The sequence below is a fragment of the Pollicipes pollicipes genome, unplaced genomic scaffold (assembly GCF_011947565.3).
Source record: "Pollicipes pollicipes isolate AB1234 unplaced genomic scaffold, Ppol_2.1 Scaffold_4740;HRSCAF=5597_pilon_pilon_pilon, whole genome shotgun sequence".
Taxonomy (NCBI): domain Eukaryota; kingdom Metazoa; phylum Arthropoda; class Thecostraca; order Pollicipedomorpha; family Pollicipedidae; genus Pollicipes; species Pollicipes pollicipes.
Genome location: NW_023596545.1, coordinates 18,686,976 through 18,702,841, shown reverse-complemented (window position 1 = coordinate 18,702,841; position 15,866 = coordinate 18,686,976). Strand labels below are relative to the sequence as shown.

The window sequence follows — 15,866 nt, the reverse complement described above, 5'->3', positions numbered from 1 at the left end:
GATGCCGATAGGCAGTCTCTAATGTTCACATTCAAGAGAACGGTCTTCCACAAGGTAGCTGTATATCTCCAATGCTCTTAAACCTAATGATAGATGATTTATTTGATGATCTTCCGTCCGGCATATCCTCGTCACTTTTTGCGGATGACAGTGCGATTTGGTGCTCAGATGAAGAATATGATCACTCATTACCACACATTCAAAACGCCCTTCACAAGTTACATGAATGGTCAATACATTGTGGTCTCTACTTTTCCGCTAAAAATCAGCCGCTACGATTTTCAGTAAAAGGCGACGAGATACACCGACATATCCACTCCTACTGGACGGGCACGATATTCCTTTTGTTTCATCGTTCGAATTTCTAGGTATCGTTCTCGACCCGAGGTTGTCCATGTCCAAGTACGTTGAGCATGTCCGCACCAGATGCGTCACGCGTCTGAATGTTTTTAGGTGCATCTCGGGATCAAGATACGGTGCTGACCGGCATACGTGATTGTTGCTATATGAACATTTGGTTCTCATTATTATTGAATATGGATAAGTGGTGTATGCAGGTGGCACGGAAGGCAGTCTGAAGTCCCAAAGTATTACATAAAATATGTTCTTGCGGCTTGCACAGGGAGCGCTACGCACATCCCCAATTTCGGTACTTGGCGTGGATGTCTTCATTATGCCTTTAGCCCTCCGACGTATTGAGCACACTACAAGGTATGTCACAACGATAAGACAAAATCCAAGTCATCCGACATTTGCCTCCACACATGTATTGCCACGAATTCACCATACATACTTAGGACTAGCACAGCGTTGCTGGGGCCTTACAATTGCATTACGTGTCACTGTTTTTGCCATAGTTTAAATTGCATCCTTCCGCGAGCCTCTGTGCCACCTGACTTAGTAGAAGCCCCTTGCCAACTGGCACCTCGCAAAGTTATGTTTCTTTTTACGGATTTTATACCCACCGTCACAACAGTTTATGTACAACAAAAATTGAATCGCATGATCGCAAAGTATCCACACTGTCGCTTTATATATACCGATGGCTCCATGGCTGAAGACCACACCAGATGCTCGATGCTCTGTAACGGCCATTACTCACAAAAATGTAGGTTACCCGAAGGAACATCTGTATAGCTTGCAGAACTGTTTGCTTTATTTCTTTCTTTGCAACATATCAAAAGGCAAAATCATAGGACCAGGCCCATAGTAATTTGTTCGGATTTTAGGGCGGCCCTTTGCCACTTATTAACCCTGACCTCACTCACCACCTCGTTGTCCGTACTATACACATTCACCATTCTTTATACACACAAACATGTATGCTAATTTTTTGTGGGTGCCAGGCCATCGGGGTATCCCAGGAAATGAGGGGGCCGACCAACTGGCTTAGGAAGCATTGGCGTCCCCTGACGTAACACCAGTCCCTGTTGACCATACTTCAATAAAAACGGCCATTCACAGCTTAGCAAAACAAGTTTGGCAACGTCGATGGACAGAAACCACCAGGACACAGCTTCACGACATAGAACCGGAAATTGCACTTTGGCCGTCGGTAAACCGTCCAGACCGTTTGGAAGACAAAACTATTAGCACGTCTTCGAATCGGACACACAAAGCTTACACATAATTATTTATATCTAAAACACCCGCGTCCCCTATGTCGTCAGTGTGATGGCCACCTTTCGTTAAAGCATATTTTGCTTGAATGTGACAAATTTCAATACCAGCGGAAGACACTACCGGAAAAATACTGTTGTCACCACAAGGGTGCATTATCGTTAGATGTCCTCCTAGGTATTGACCATCCACATCTTCTGGACTTTTTATTCAATTTTCTTAGACGTACCGAAATTGTTCAATTATTGTGAAGGATTAAAATGTAGCGTTTTTCTTCCTTCAGAGCACAGATTTAAGTTCAAGTTGAAATAGATCCTTTAAAGGTGTAGAATGGTCTGAACGGGTTGAAACGCATGAAACAAAATAAGCTAAACTAAACTCGAATCGGTGCATTCATCTTTCTAATCCATTTTCTTGCTTCGTCCTGCATCATCGCGACATTCCATTCGTCTGGGGCGGCCTGCATGTGTTAACGACGGGTGGGCCGAGAGCTCCGTGGGAACGGGGACCTGGGCTCGGTGCCTTATGTACATGCGCGGGTTTCAGATCGGTCGTTGGCCCCTCAAGCGCATGCAGGTCTGCCCCACCGCTAATCACTGCCATTCATCCCATAGCCCTGATACGGTCAGTTCTAGTCTAAAGGGCTCTAATCCAAACAACCAAGCCAATTGTATCAGAGAGTAGATCCGGCCTTGTTATATTCTACCTCGCCCCATCCCGCATCCTCGCGACAGCCCGCCTGTCCGGGACAGGCTGCTTGCGTCAGCCACGAGTGGGTTAATAGCCCCGTGGGGAGGGGGACCTCGACCGGGTACCTAGCGCACATGCGCAGGTTAAGGCTCGGCAGTTGGCCCCCAGGTGCATGCAAACCTGCCCCACCGTTAACCATTGTCCTTCCTCCCATAGCACTGAAATAATCGCTTCTGGTCGAAAGGGCTCTAATCCAAACAGTCAATCGCGTCAGACGATCAGACGTCGTCGACCCACTCGCTGGCTATGCCCGATTGGCAACGCCATTCCTGGTGTAAAGGATTGCTCCTGTTTGTGGATTTCTGCTAAGGAGTCCTATTTTCTTAACGTCGTTTTCTTCGCCTTTCCGTTCACACTCGTTCAAAACACACACCCTTTCACTTAGTGCTTGCTGCCTTCTTCCCGCGCCCCACTATGCAGAAGCGAGGTAAAAGGAAGAAGAGCGATACTGACTTGGAATCAAACTCGTCCTCTGGCATTGATTCTCCTTTGGACGTAGCCGACGGAAGTGCCGCTAGCCGTATTTTGGCTGCAACCTCGCCTGATAACCCCGACGCGTCCCAGGGCCATTTTATTGGCTCACACACTTCCACCGCGGTGTCTGGACAGTGCTCGTCTCCGTACAACGTCCCTGTTTTTGACATTCGCTTGTCGTTGACCATCCCGGTACCTGCTCAGTGATCGCCAGATCTCTGGGCTCATTCTCGACCCACCCGTCTATTTTGTTGCCGTGCAAGCCTGTGACAAGAATGTCTCCTTCAGACAAATCGAGGTCTTCCGGCCATCCAGACAAATTCAAGCAGCCTCCAGTTCTGGTCCATGCAACCTTCAAATTGAGGCACCAGCCAAAGGGGACACTCGTGGCTGAAATAACCTCTCGTGCTCAGACCACGGCTCCCCTCCAGACCACCAAATTTCACAGCAAGGGAGTGAACATTTCTCTCCACTTCGTAAGAGACACCACCAAAGGCACCGTTTGCGTGCCTGAACTCCGTTTCATGAAGGAGGAGGAGATTCTGGCGGGGCTCAGAGCTGAAAATGTTTACCATGTTCGACGACTGAGCATGTTTCGCGGTAGACGCTGTCGGGACACCAGCCTGCTTGTGTTGACTTTTGGAACCATCCGCCTCCCAGAGACTCTCACGGCTGGCTACCCCCGTTAACAAGTCAGAGTATCTATGCCCAACCCTCCTAGGTGGTTCAAATGTCAACGGTTTGGATACGGTAGCAAGCTCTGCAACGGGGTGCATGATTCCTCACGTGCGGTAAGACCCCTTCACGAGGGGTTGCATGCACATCAACCACAAAATGTCTCAGTTATGTAAGTGCTGATCGTAGCTCCAACCCCATAGCGCCAACTGCTCTCAGTGCCCGATATGGAAAAGGGAAAAAATCTGCTGCCAAAGGGCCCAGACAGGTGTGTCTTACCAGCAGGCACGACGCACTTTCGAGGCAAAAAGGTCTCAGCCCTCCTCAAAATCATACGCGCTAGTAACAAAAGTAGAAGTAGCGACATGCGGTATACAAACAGAACCGATTTCCCAGCTGCCGCCGCTGAAAATTCTTACTCCGCTCAAGACTGCCTGAGTTTCATCAAATACACAAACCCAAACAACTTTTTCCCTCCGGTCAACGCTGAACACGCGTTCGGACGCACAGTCCTCCGTGCACTCCCGTCCCCACGTCGGCCGGCGCTCCGGGCCTTCGGCTACGAATGGGCGGCAGCCGGGTCCCTCTGGCCGCCATACGAACGGCCCCTCCCCTCCCCCAGCACATTACCTGCCGTAACATGCCCGAATCAAGACCATCGGTCCCGTTCGCCAGTGTGGATGGCAATGGGTCGGCCTCGGGCTGTCACGTTAGGCCGATTCCCACCAGACGGTGGGGATGGGTTCATGCACCATTAAATGTCTTGTCCTACTGTGGAATTGTCGCGGTCTTACAGCAGCGTGGTCTGAAATGAAGGCATTTGCGAATTGGTGACCTGCGTACTGTTGCAGCGGCTATAACATGCGATTTTTTCCTAACACTTGCAGTAGACTGTACACCAAAGGCCTGCGCTGTGGCTGTCGCAGCTGCAGTGTGTAACTTTGCATGCCTTGTTTTCAGCGTTGGAGGTGCAGGCCATTGCATCCAGGGACGCCTCGGGAGTAACTGCTGCTGTTGACATGGCCGGTATGGTGATGGAGGCCGGTATGATGATTCCCACACTTCTGCCAGGGACACCCTCCATGGTAAATCCTTACCACCAAGAGCCGACCAGCGCATTGGAGAAGCTGACGATTAAGTACAGCTTTGTAACCAGTGAGCCCCTCACGACACGAGCATAGCCAAGACGGCAGCACATCAACAGCGACTCACACACTGGTGTGCACGGTCGTGCAGTGAGTCCGCAGTTCACAACCGTGTGGCCAGTATTCCAAACCATCTATCTCAAATGGCACGACGAGTTAAAACACGGCGCAGCAAACTGATCACGTATGTCGCAAGGTGCTAAGGTGAATAACCATTCCGTCGACTAGAAACATGTCGAGTTATGTGTTATCTTATCCTCTTTAGTCTCTGAAATGGGTTGAGTTGAAAAATCTGTGACTAGGACTAACCTGGCGGTCAGTGGAAAAGCACTGTGACGCCATTGATCTGTGACGTCAGCACTGATGATAGTATATTTTGTAGTATCTGTCCGTCACCTGCTGAAAACCATCCGAAGTCAGACTTCTGAATTTGGAGGCATTTGGCGCCCGAACTTGCTCATGTCAACGTTCAGACACAAGTTCTATAAAAGCTCACACTGCATTCGTAGACGAGCACCCGCCAATACTTTGCTTGGATTATGGTCTGACGGGCACGAAATACGCCGAAACACCACAACTGTCTGCTTTTAAGAGCTGCCACAGATATTTCAAATTCCATTCAAGTCACACTTGCCCATGCTGGAATAACCAAAATGCATTTATTGGAAATGCCGGGGTTTGAACCCGGGGCTTCTCACATGCAAAGCGAGCGCTCTACCACTCAGCTACATCCCCACATACGCCGTTAGAAGAGTGACTCTCAGAAACCGGCTCATTTTAGCAAAACTTTGCTCGGTTCCCAAAATTCCTTCTAAAAAACCGGTTTCCGGTTCCCGAAACGGGAAGAGCACAGACACCAATACTGAACACGAATAACCAGGATCCGGCAATTTTGCCAAAGAAACGGACAAGAAGGTCCAGTTTGACACCAAGCCAAGAGATTTGGCAAGAATCATGTGCCCATTGCCATTTTGGGTGTGAGGAAAGTAAATATCACAAGGATGAATATGATGCCCACGCCCGAACATCGGGTCGCAGCGACCCGCAATCTGCCAGAGGAAAACCGGCTCGTGCGCCCGCGCGTCGTGCCCGAATTTCACTGTTCAGCAACCTGCCGTTCAGAGCATGGAAGACGCTACGCAAAACAGGACACACAGACCGGCAGATATACCCAAAGTAGACAGATATAGATATTTTTACCTTAATTCTAGGATGTCAGCTAGATAATTGACAGGTATAAGGAAGCATTTTTCCCCTTTTAGTAAATTTACTAGGATATTTGCATGATCTATTCAAGATTCAAGGAAATACTGAGACATAGCCGGGGATGGAACCAAGGCAACCGTGGCCCACTGGGCCATGAGGCCTATGCAAGTTACTGGGCCATTTCACAAGACTTTGCTCCTAACGCGCAGAAGTTCGTGGAGAGTTTGACAGCTGGCGTTCATCGGGAAGCTTTTAGCTACCCGCCCAAGGAAATGACATTGAAAATGCCGCAGGCACTGCGTCGTTTCCTTGGCGCGGTATGTTTGAAAATCTTAAAGGGGTCATAAGTGTCCGCACCAATCGAACAAGGGCTGTTGTCAACGTAAAATCTGCTTTCTCATAAGGTAATTGCGTTGATAACATGTTGCGCACGTAGCCTCAAGGCACCCCTTTAATGCACTCCTCTCCTCTTTTCAGGCTCTTAACATTATTACTCTTGGTTGCGCATAAGCTGCACATACCAACGTTTCGGTGATGACCAGGGACAACACCACCAGAGACCTGCGAGATTGGATTTTCGATAAGCGTCAAGGGTGGTGTACGTGGTAAGCTCCTAAAACAAAACGTTGATCGGGTGATGCTAGTTCAGTAACCTCTTCTTATTTCTATGAAGTTGAAGTAACAAGTCTTTTATCTCCTGTGATCAAGAAATTCGAAATAAGCGTCAAAAACTACCTCACTAAGCAAGATCTAATGCAAAAAGGCAGTTTCGGTGCTGACAGCCGGGGCTTTGCTTGGAACAGCCATAAGTCAGAGATTTTACAAGGTACATGTTTTTTGTTTGACACTAAGATATCAAATATCTAAGAGCCTGTGGCTAAACAAAGTTTGATGCGGCTGCACCAAGCCGTTCGGATTTTTAAAAAAAAAACTGTGGGATGAGCGGTCAAATTGCCCCCGTGCCGAACTCGTGTTAACAGTACCTTCTGGTACACTGAAGGTCACTTACTCAGCACTAAACTTTGAATTGACCATGGCGACAACCAAAGGCTCAAGGCTTTTCTTTCTTATACCAAGAACGGCTAACAACGTCCTGGTTGACTCCAACACGGACACATTTCGTCGTTGTCGCATTGTTGCGTGCATGTACTCATGGTGTACGTCTCGTCCCACCTGTCCCACCCATCCCTCCCATGGGTGACGACCTACATTTATCACTCTTCGGCCTTTGTGTGCAATGGGTACTGGTGTAACGTGTGGCTGCCAGTCTGCAGCGCTGTTACACTCAGTAGTATTGGAGGACGCTGGCTCTATCATACACTATGTCGGCCAATCGACAATATTGGTGTGGTTGTTGGTGTTAACGTCTACGTGGGAAAATTGGTACGGCCACTCCTCGTCACATTCTTGTATCCACATAGAGCAGTGTAAGTCACGATCCTTTACGGATACCATTGGCAAGATCAGCGAACATGGCCAGAGTAATGGCTTCCGGGTGAACCCAGTAGCCATTCCGTTGAATAGCTGGTCTGGCTACTCGTTCGACTCGTGGAGCTTACCCTCTGGCTTGCGGAGATATTTTCACCATGGATACGTGACATGCATTTCAACATGCGTGACGCATAACCTCAAATCAAACAGCAAGGCAGTGGCGGAAAATATACTTCACGAGGAAGGAAGCATGAAACACTCACTGAAAGTTGTCGAAAGCTTTGAAAAATAAAACTTTGACACTGAATGGCACGATTATGCTGCCTAAAGGTACGGAATACGTCAAAACATCTGAACTGTCTGGTTTTTAAAAACTGCTACAGATATTCTAAATTCATTCATCAAGTCGCACTCGTTTGTGCTTGAATAACTGAAACGCCTAATGGAGCTTCTGCTGGTTTGAACCGGGGGTTATTTCACTTGCGAAGCGAAGCGCAATACCGATCAGCTACATCAGCTGGCACTACTATGGAAAGGGCGACTCTCAGAAATCAACTATTTTAGTAAACATGTACTCGGTCACCAAAATTTCCTTTCGAGAACTGGCACCTGGTTCCAGAAGGCGTAAATTGTCATGTGTAATGTCTATCAACGTTTGGCTATGTTCATAGCGTGGCAAAAAGTGAAGCACATCCAGCGTTTTGCATGAATTTGTTTTTGCTTGCATTATCAGAACGTGTGCACATGCGAGTGGGAATATAAAGTTTCGCTAAAGGCTCGGGGGACGATTCTCGCCATCTTCCCATGGTGTGGCTGCGATGATGACCTCCATGATGCACTAATAGAGGGCTAGTCCGTGATGATATGAAAACAAACCAAAAATTCAGGCATTAAAACATAAATGCATATACCTTCACACACGCACACCTGCATAAAGGGTGCATGGTGTAGGTGTGCTTGCATACACAGCTCTACATTCCAGGTGGGCTAGTGATTCTGACCGGATCTCCTGGCTTGATGTCAAACGCCAATGGTTCGTCTCCTCGCCAACACTGCCGAGTGCTGGTTGTTCATGCTGAGTGGTGCCTGCATTTCCAATTAGTGCCGTGTTGTTCCTTTTTCCGGAACCAGGAACCGGTTCTCGAGAGGAAATTTTGGGAGCCGAGCAGATGAGTCTGCTAAAATGAGTCGGTTTTCTGAGAGTCATTCCTCTCACGGACTAAGTGGGGATTGTAGCTCAGTGGTAGAGCGCTCACTTCACAGGTGAGAAGCCCCGGGTTCTCACCAAGGCATCTGCAAGGGGAGCTTTACTTATGCAGGTATAAACGAGCGCGAATTGATAAATGAAATTAATCTGTAGCAGCTTCTGAAAGCAGACGGTTGTGTAGCTTTGTTTTATTTCGTACATTTTAGGCATGCCATGCTGTTATTCAGCGTCAGAGTGTCATTTTTAAAGCTTCCGAAAGCTTTCTCAGTGAATATTTTAAAGAATTCACTTCCTTGTGAAATTTCTTTTCCGCCTCTGCCTTGTTGTTTGGTTCGAGATTATGCGTCAAATTGTTCCCCAAGGGTTTTCCAAATAGCCTTTGAACAGCGTGCAGAAGCGGCACCTCATTTTACATTTTCTGCAGCCGATACGCATCTAATCGATTGGATTGCAAAAAATAAATGTACCTTATAAGGTCACTGACCTATGGCAGGTCAAAGTTACGCCATAGTTGTCATCGAATGCCAAGCCAAGTGAAACGTTCAATCTGACTACCACAACGGTGTGCTTAAAAAAGCCAGACACATTTGTGACGGTGTCTTTGACAACTCAAGATTCAAGTTAGAACAATGTCTGATTATTTGCCATTTCGTGCGCCATGAGAGTCAGGTCAAAGTCAGCACCAATTTGTCTTTTTTACTGGAGACCCTACTTGTGGATAATTTTTGACGCTAAATCCAAATTTATTGATCACAGGGAGGTGAAGAAGATGCTATTTCAACTTAAAATATGTCAGAAGAGGTAACTGACCTGGAATGACACGATCAAACTTTTCTTTTTAGGAGCATACCGCGTGCCATATGCTGGCGATACGCTCCTAAATGCTTGATGTGCTTGACACTTATTGAAGTAAAAAGAGCCAAAATAGTCCCGCAGGTTTTTGGTTATCGCGACCTTCTGAAGGTGAAGTAAGGTCAACAACCAGGCGGGCTTATGATTCATGTCGGATTTTTGACTTGGTGTGAAACAAACATTTGGCTAGTTCCTGTTCGTCTCCTGGGTACAATTTCCGGATCCTGGTTCTTCGAGTTCAGTGGTGATGCCTGTGCTTTCCCTGTTACCTCACCCAGGAACCGGCTCTGGAGGAGATTTTGAGAATCTGACAAAGGTTCTGCTAAAATGAGTGGTTTTCTGCGAGGACACTCTTCTAACATTGAATGTGGGGGATGTAGCTCAGTGGTTAGAGCGCTCGCTTTGCATGTGAGAAGCCCCGGGTTCAAACCCCGGCATCTCCAGTGCATGATTTTAGTTTTCCAAGCATAACTACGGTGGCTTGAGCGTAAATAGGAATATCTGTGACAGCTCCTAAAAGCAGACAAGCTGTGGTGTTCGACGTCGTATTTCGTGTCCCTCATAACGGGACACGAAACCCTGCCTCGAAACCTTGCCTCACCTAACCTAGCTCATTGACAAACCGAAAAATAGTTGCCACTGATGCATCAGTATCACTATGAACGCCCTGGATGAACACATAACCTATTTGTTTGTTTTTCATTGAGTCATAAGTGATTTAAGAGATGTTAGGATCGTTGTCAGTAAATGATAATAATTTTTAGAGGTAGGATACGATAGGATACAATGACCCCGTTCTTGAATCCTGATAGCGGTTTCTGGTTTAAAGAAGGTAATTTGTATATTAATTGTGAAGTTAGCTTTGAGTCTTGACTATGATGCATATTCAGGATTATGTAACAACCTATTTTCATGCATATGAAGTTAAGTTTCAAAGGCAGCTTTGCGTTTTTCATTGGGGGGGGGGGGGAGGGGTGAACCCATGAACCTTGTCCATTCTATATGCGAGGCACACATCCTAATCAACTGTCGTCATGTAGTCTGAGAAGCGTCATGAAGGTCCAAGATGCACACATTCCCTGTGAGGTTAGCGAATTACAAATGCAACTTGTTGCGGGTTACGTTTTACGTAAGTTATTGTGCATTGTGTAAGCTATGCGTTTTTCTTCATTACCAAAGCGCGCGTCGCTACAAAATTTTTACGTTATCTTTCCTTCAGAGATTCAAAAAGGCATCCGGGGGCCATGTTCCACACTGTGAAGACTTAGATAAATGTATAGAGGGCCCATTACAACACTGGGGGGGGGGGGGGGGGGGGAGGGAGCTCAGCATTGGGGGTCCAGCTCAACATTCGGGGTGGGGAAGGGCCCCCCCAAAGAGATGTGAAGTTTCCACCCCTGATTTTCTATGACCACTTGTCATAATGCAAATCTATTATGAAATTCAGTGTTTTTAAACTGTTGGCATCCCCAGTTTGGGTTTCAGAACGAATCCATGGACGCTTGAAGTCAGTGTGCAAAAATCCATTCAATGACCTCTTGTGCTGAGGTAGCCATTTGAAGACCATTTGGTGCAGTTCACATCCATGCCATTGATGACCTAAACCCTCCAGTTTCTGAGCTACATGTCCGAGAAGATGTGCAGACTGTTTTTAAGGACCGTTTCACGCAAGCATGACGCCAAAGTAACGTCATACGTTATCCTGCCACGAAGTACGCCGTGCGGCGTTCAAGGCCACACATAGTATCATCGTCAAGCCGTTCAGATCCAGTGTCCACGAGCACGATTTCCAAGTGCTATGGATGTCAGATAGCTCTCCACCAACGTTGAGCCATCTGTTTAAGTTCTCAATCACGATTCGCCTATTGTGCTACATAATATAGGGAAGTAATTTTTTCCAAGTAATTGCGGGAAATTTGACACAGTAATCGAAAAACAGAAAGGTGATGTTCTAAATTTGAAGACTATTGCAGCAGACTTGGGCATCATGGAATAGGATCACTGCCAATATGTCCTTGTTTGATTGCGCCATGGAATGTCTATGAAATTGACATGCTGCCTAAACTAGCCATTATTGCACGCATTTGAAGAACATCAAGCCCGCAGAGAGATGACAGCACGGTGCTTGGAAGTGTTCTCTGAGTTAAAATATCGTTGTTTGCTCATGTTTTGACCTTTTATCATGGTGTTCTTGCTGCCTAGGTTATGACACTTTTTTTAAAGGGAATGTTTCACATCTGAAGATACTGGAGCAGGCATCAGATATGATGAAGCAAGCTCACTTATAACTATTGACCTACCTTTAAGTAGAAAGGGCCGCTCTACACAACGATATCTCTCAGTTTGGTGAAATATGCTGTTCGATTACGTCCATGTTTGATTACGCCATCGTACCATGCCACAACATTGATTGAGAATGGATTGTCGGCCCGTTTTATCTGGAACTTGTGCTCACGAGCGCCAGCTATGAACGACTTAACATTCATATTTTAGTTGGCCTGATCACTGCATGACCAATGAAATGGCAGGATTTCAATGACGTTGTTATGGCGTCATGGATGCTTGGGTGACCTTGGAAGTCTGCACATCTTCGCAGGTGTTTGTGGAATGTGGATCGCGTCCCTGTAAGGGGAGTGTTTCACACTCCTGGGACACTCCCTTCACAGGAGTGTTCCACAATGTATGGGGTTTGAACTGAAATAGCCTCCTTGAACATCACTTGATGCAGTCCACAGCCCTGCCCTTCGTAAGACCTAAACCCCCTCCAGTTCTAAGCTACCTCGCCCGCGAAGATTGTCACTCAACACAAAGTCGCACCAGGCACAATGTCTGAAATTTAGGCGTTTTTTGTTTTGGGCCCCAAGACATGTTGCGCTCCTGAAATAACTACTGGAAAGCATGTAACACCGAGTTTTCTGTTTGCAGCGTGAGATGGAAACAAAGTCGTTCCCGAAAATTTAACAGCATCGCCCGTCACACTCATCACGACTAAGCCAGGGATGCCGCATGCGGGCTCCAGCCGAGCCTTTTGATCATATCACACGCGAACCTTTCCTTTCAATGCACTCAATGGCCCAGGTCCGTTGCTGCTCACCAGCACAAGTTTAACCCCACCTACCGTCCATCAACGACATCCCCGCGCTCAAATGCCGAACTCCGGGCCCGCACTACAAACAACCGCCTCTTCCTGACAAGACGGATTGCCAGGGAGAACAGCGAGAACAGAGAGCATCTCGTATGCGTCACGATTCAGCGTTGGTAGATTGGTACGCGAGAAATCATTGTAATACAGTAAGGGTTGGTATGAAAAACATTATGTCACACAAACGCTACACTGCTAGATATAACATAACTTGATCATGTATTGAGTAAAAAATAACCTTTAAATATGTTAAATGATACCTTTATTGAATTCCCATTTCAAGCTATCAGAAATGGAGATTGCATAATGGGTATAACAACGACGTCAAACACCATCCTGAACCCTCGCTTGGGCACGCGGGAAACCCACAGCTACTCAAGTCTCCGGCTCTTGGGAAGGATTTGGCATTGGAGAGAAGACATTATTTCCACCAAGAAATCTGAGCTGAATACGGGATGAAAACGAGCAAAAGAGGCATAAACAAATGCATGCAATTTTTGTTATCGGTCTGCGGAGCGTCGTCACCAAATTATGGTGTGATTATAAAGCTTAGGCGAAATTCTGTGTTCTCCGGTGGACAGAACTTTCGATTTTGTGTCAAAACAGTTATTTTGTTTTTTTAACATTCACATGCTATTAAACACGCGCTCGGACGGCAAGTTTGACCCTCCTCCAGAATATTTTTCGGAACGGTTCCGAACGGCGCAGCGTAGCCGCGCCAAATTTGGCTTAGCTGTAAACAATTGAGTAACAGGTTGTTTGATATCAATAATTTGAATGTACCTTGTAAGGTCCGCTGACCTACGGCAGGTCATAGACAGACCATGGATTCAGCAAAGTCAATTTCGAGGGGAATCTTTTCGATCTGATGCAGCAAACGAAGTGTTAGACGAGGCCATACGTCTCTGAGATAGTTTCTTAGGCAACACAACAATTGAATGAACAAAGTTCATTGACCTTGGGTCAGGTATGAAGGCTAGACCAAGGTTAAAACCAGCCTCTTTTGTTACTCTATGGCTTGCTGCATGGGGTTGCTTCTGGTGCTCATTTCGAAATTGGTGATAACAAGAACCGCATCATATATCCTCCATGGACTTTACGATCAGGATAAGTTACGGACCTAAAATGACCCAGGTCAACATTTTGTTTTAGGTATATACTGTCAAGCGTCACCACTGTGGCTCATTCAAATGCAAAACTCGAAGTAATCATGTATGGTTTTGGTCGCCGTGACCTTTGAAAGGTCAATAAAGGTTATTCACCTTAAATGAACGTGTGACGTTTTGCTTTGAACAAGTGCTTGAGTTCTGGAGGCACTTTGGACGCCAACCTGAAATTTGACCTTGGTTGACATTTTTGTTATCCAAATGTGATGACCTCGGAACCTCAAACAATAACCTAAGTGAGCTCAGTTACAGGCCAACACTCCCTGTGAATTTGGTGTTTCTAGCTCTCTCAGTTCCTGAGATCTCAGTAGGTGGTCAAATTAACCCTCTGCCCGGGCGAAGGGTACCCAGACCGGCCACCCGGGCGCGTGTTAAGCTGAGTTTTGGAAATGGGTAATTGCTACAAAATCATTAAGGCTCCTAGAAAGGCAACATCAAAACCGATAAAGAGCTGACGGCGATTCTGTCGTTTAAACACTGCTTACTCTGCGAGCGCCATTTCTGTAATCTGTTTTTGTTAGAACCGCGGCGTGCTAGGAGTGGTGCCTGGCGTTGGTACCTAGGACTGGTTGATAATATAGATAAAGATAATATATTAATTCAGCTTAGCGACATGCAATGGCAATGGTATTATATCAGATTCAACGTCGATTATGAGATGTAGCGGTGCTAACTTTGTAGGGCTGGGCTGCTCTATGAGGAAATATAATCCTCCCCCCCCCCCCCTCCTCTCTGCTGAGCAGACCTCCGAGCCCAGGTTCACGCAGCAGTCTGGCGTCCCAGATGGTGTTATTCTATACCTAACTTTGCGGGAGGAGGTGAGCAGAGAGAATCGTTAAGCCCAATAGAATAGTGCAAACCATGTGCTCCCTGAATTTTACCAAATGTCTTCCCAAAGTTGGGAGGAAGGGTCCAGAGCTCCAACCAACTGAAAAGGAAACTACACCTCTGGTACCAAATTGAATCTATATACGCCAGTAGAAGCCCAGGTGGGTATCACGTTGACCCAGCATCTGTCCCTTAGGCGAGAAAGATTGTACCTTGGCTGGAAGGTGGCTGCATTAACTACTACGTCTCAGATGTTCCTATTTATATTGTAGTGACTTGCGTTGCCATTTCGATGATGATACCTTTGTCATAAAGTACGCTGGGGAATATGCAACGGGCCACACATCATGGCAAACAAACATTGGTGTCTCAGCCTGGATTGAGACTCACACCTTAAGAACTGAATTGCCAATATAAACAGCTTTATATCGGCTTCCATAGCTTCGAAAAGTTACAATAAGTGTGAGCTATACACTGAAGAAGAAGGTACCTCAGAAAGCTAGGAACGCTTATGACGTTTCAAGCAGCCAATCTTCAATGATCTTTGGCAATCGCTGAGACCAGCTCCTGCATGGTGTTTACTGTCTGCTGCTTTAGTATGTCATACAATACCATTTGTGTGCACAGTGCAAACTCATTCTGGGCTATCTTGTTCTCACTTACAAGCCGTGATTATATAATATGTATTTTCTCGCCAAGAGCCAAAGAGAAATTTCATATGCTGCCCATACATCCATGACGCCATCATAACGTTCTTCAATTCTCTCCATTGCTTTGGCCATGGGGCGATTAAGGCCAAGAAAAAATAATTGTGGAGCCGTTTATTTTCTGGCGTTAGTGAGCACGGCTTTCAGATGTAATGGATGTCAATTGATTTTCAATCAATGTTTTGACAGATACAACGTGGCATAATCAAACACTGACGTATTGAGGAACGTATGTGCTAACAGAGAAATTGTGTTGTCGAGAACAGTCTTTTCCACTTCAAAGTATATTCAATAGTATGGCAGTGAGCTTAGCACATCATATCTGATGCTTACTTTCAATATCTTCAAATGTGGAGTATTTGTTCAGCAGTCGTGTTAAACTAAGTCTGTGGGATGTGTGGTGGTGGACCTGTAATATGCGATATCGCGACGGTATAGTTGGTACTCCAGATGTGTGATGTGTGTCAGAAGGGATCAATGGAAGCGTTCCCAGGAGATGCTTGGACAGCGCGTGGAGCGACGTCGTGCTGGACATGCATCTCGGCCGTGCCTTTACTTGGACAACCCGCAGTACGGTCCAGTTATGGAGCGCACTGGCGTGTGCGTTTTACAGCACGAAAATGAGGGGTTCCTTCTGTTCGTTCTGTCCTGGTGCCTCGTCGC

At 46.5% G+C, this 15,866-nt stretch overlaps 2 non-coding genes across 2 annotated transcripts; one reads left to right on the top strand and one right to left on the bottom strand.

The window, feature by feature from the left end:
- Window positions 1-5,327: 5,327 nt before the first annotated feature.
- TRNAA-UGC (transfer RNA alanine (anticodon UGC)) lies at window positions 5,328-5,399 on the bottom strand. Its single transcript has one exon. It is a non-coding gene; the product is annotated as a tRNA-Ala (tRNA).
- Window positions 5,400-9,730: 4,331 nt separating this feature from the next.
- On the top strand, window positions 9,731-9,803 carry TRNAA-UGC (transfer RNA alanine (anticodon UGC)). The gene has a single exon. It is a non-coding gene; the product is annotated as a tRNA-Ala (tRNA).
- The last annotated feature ends 6,063 nt before the right edge of the window (window positions 9,804-15,866 follow it).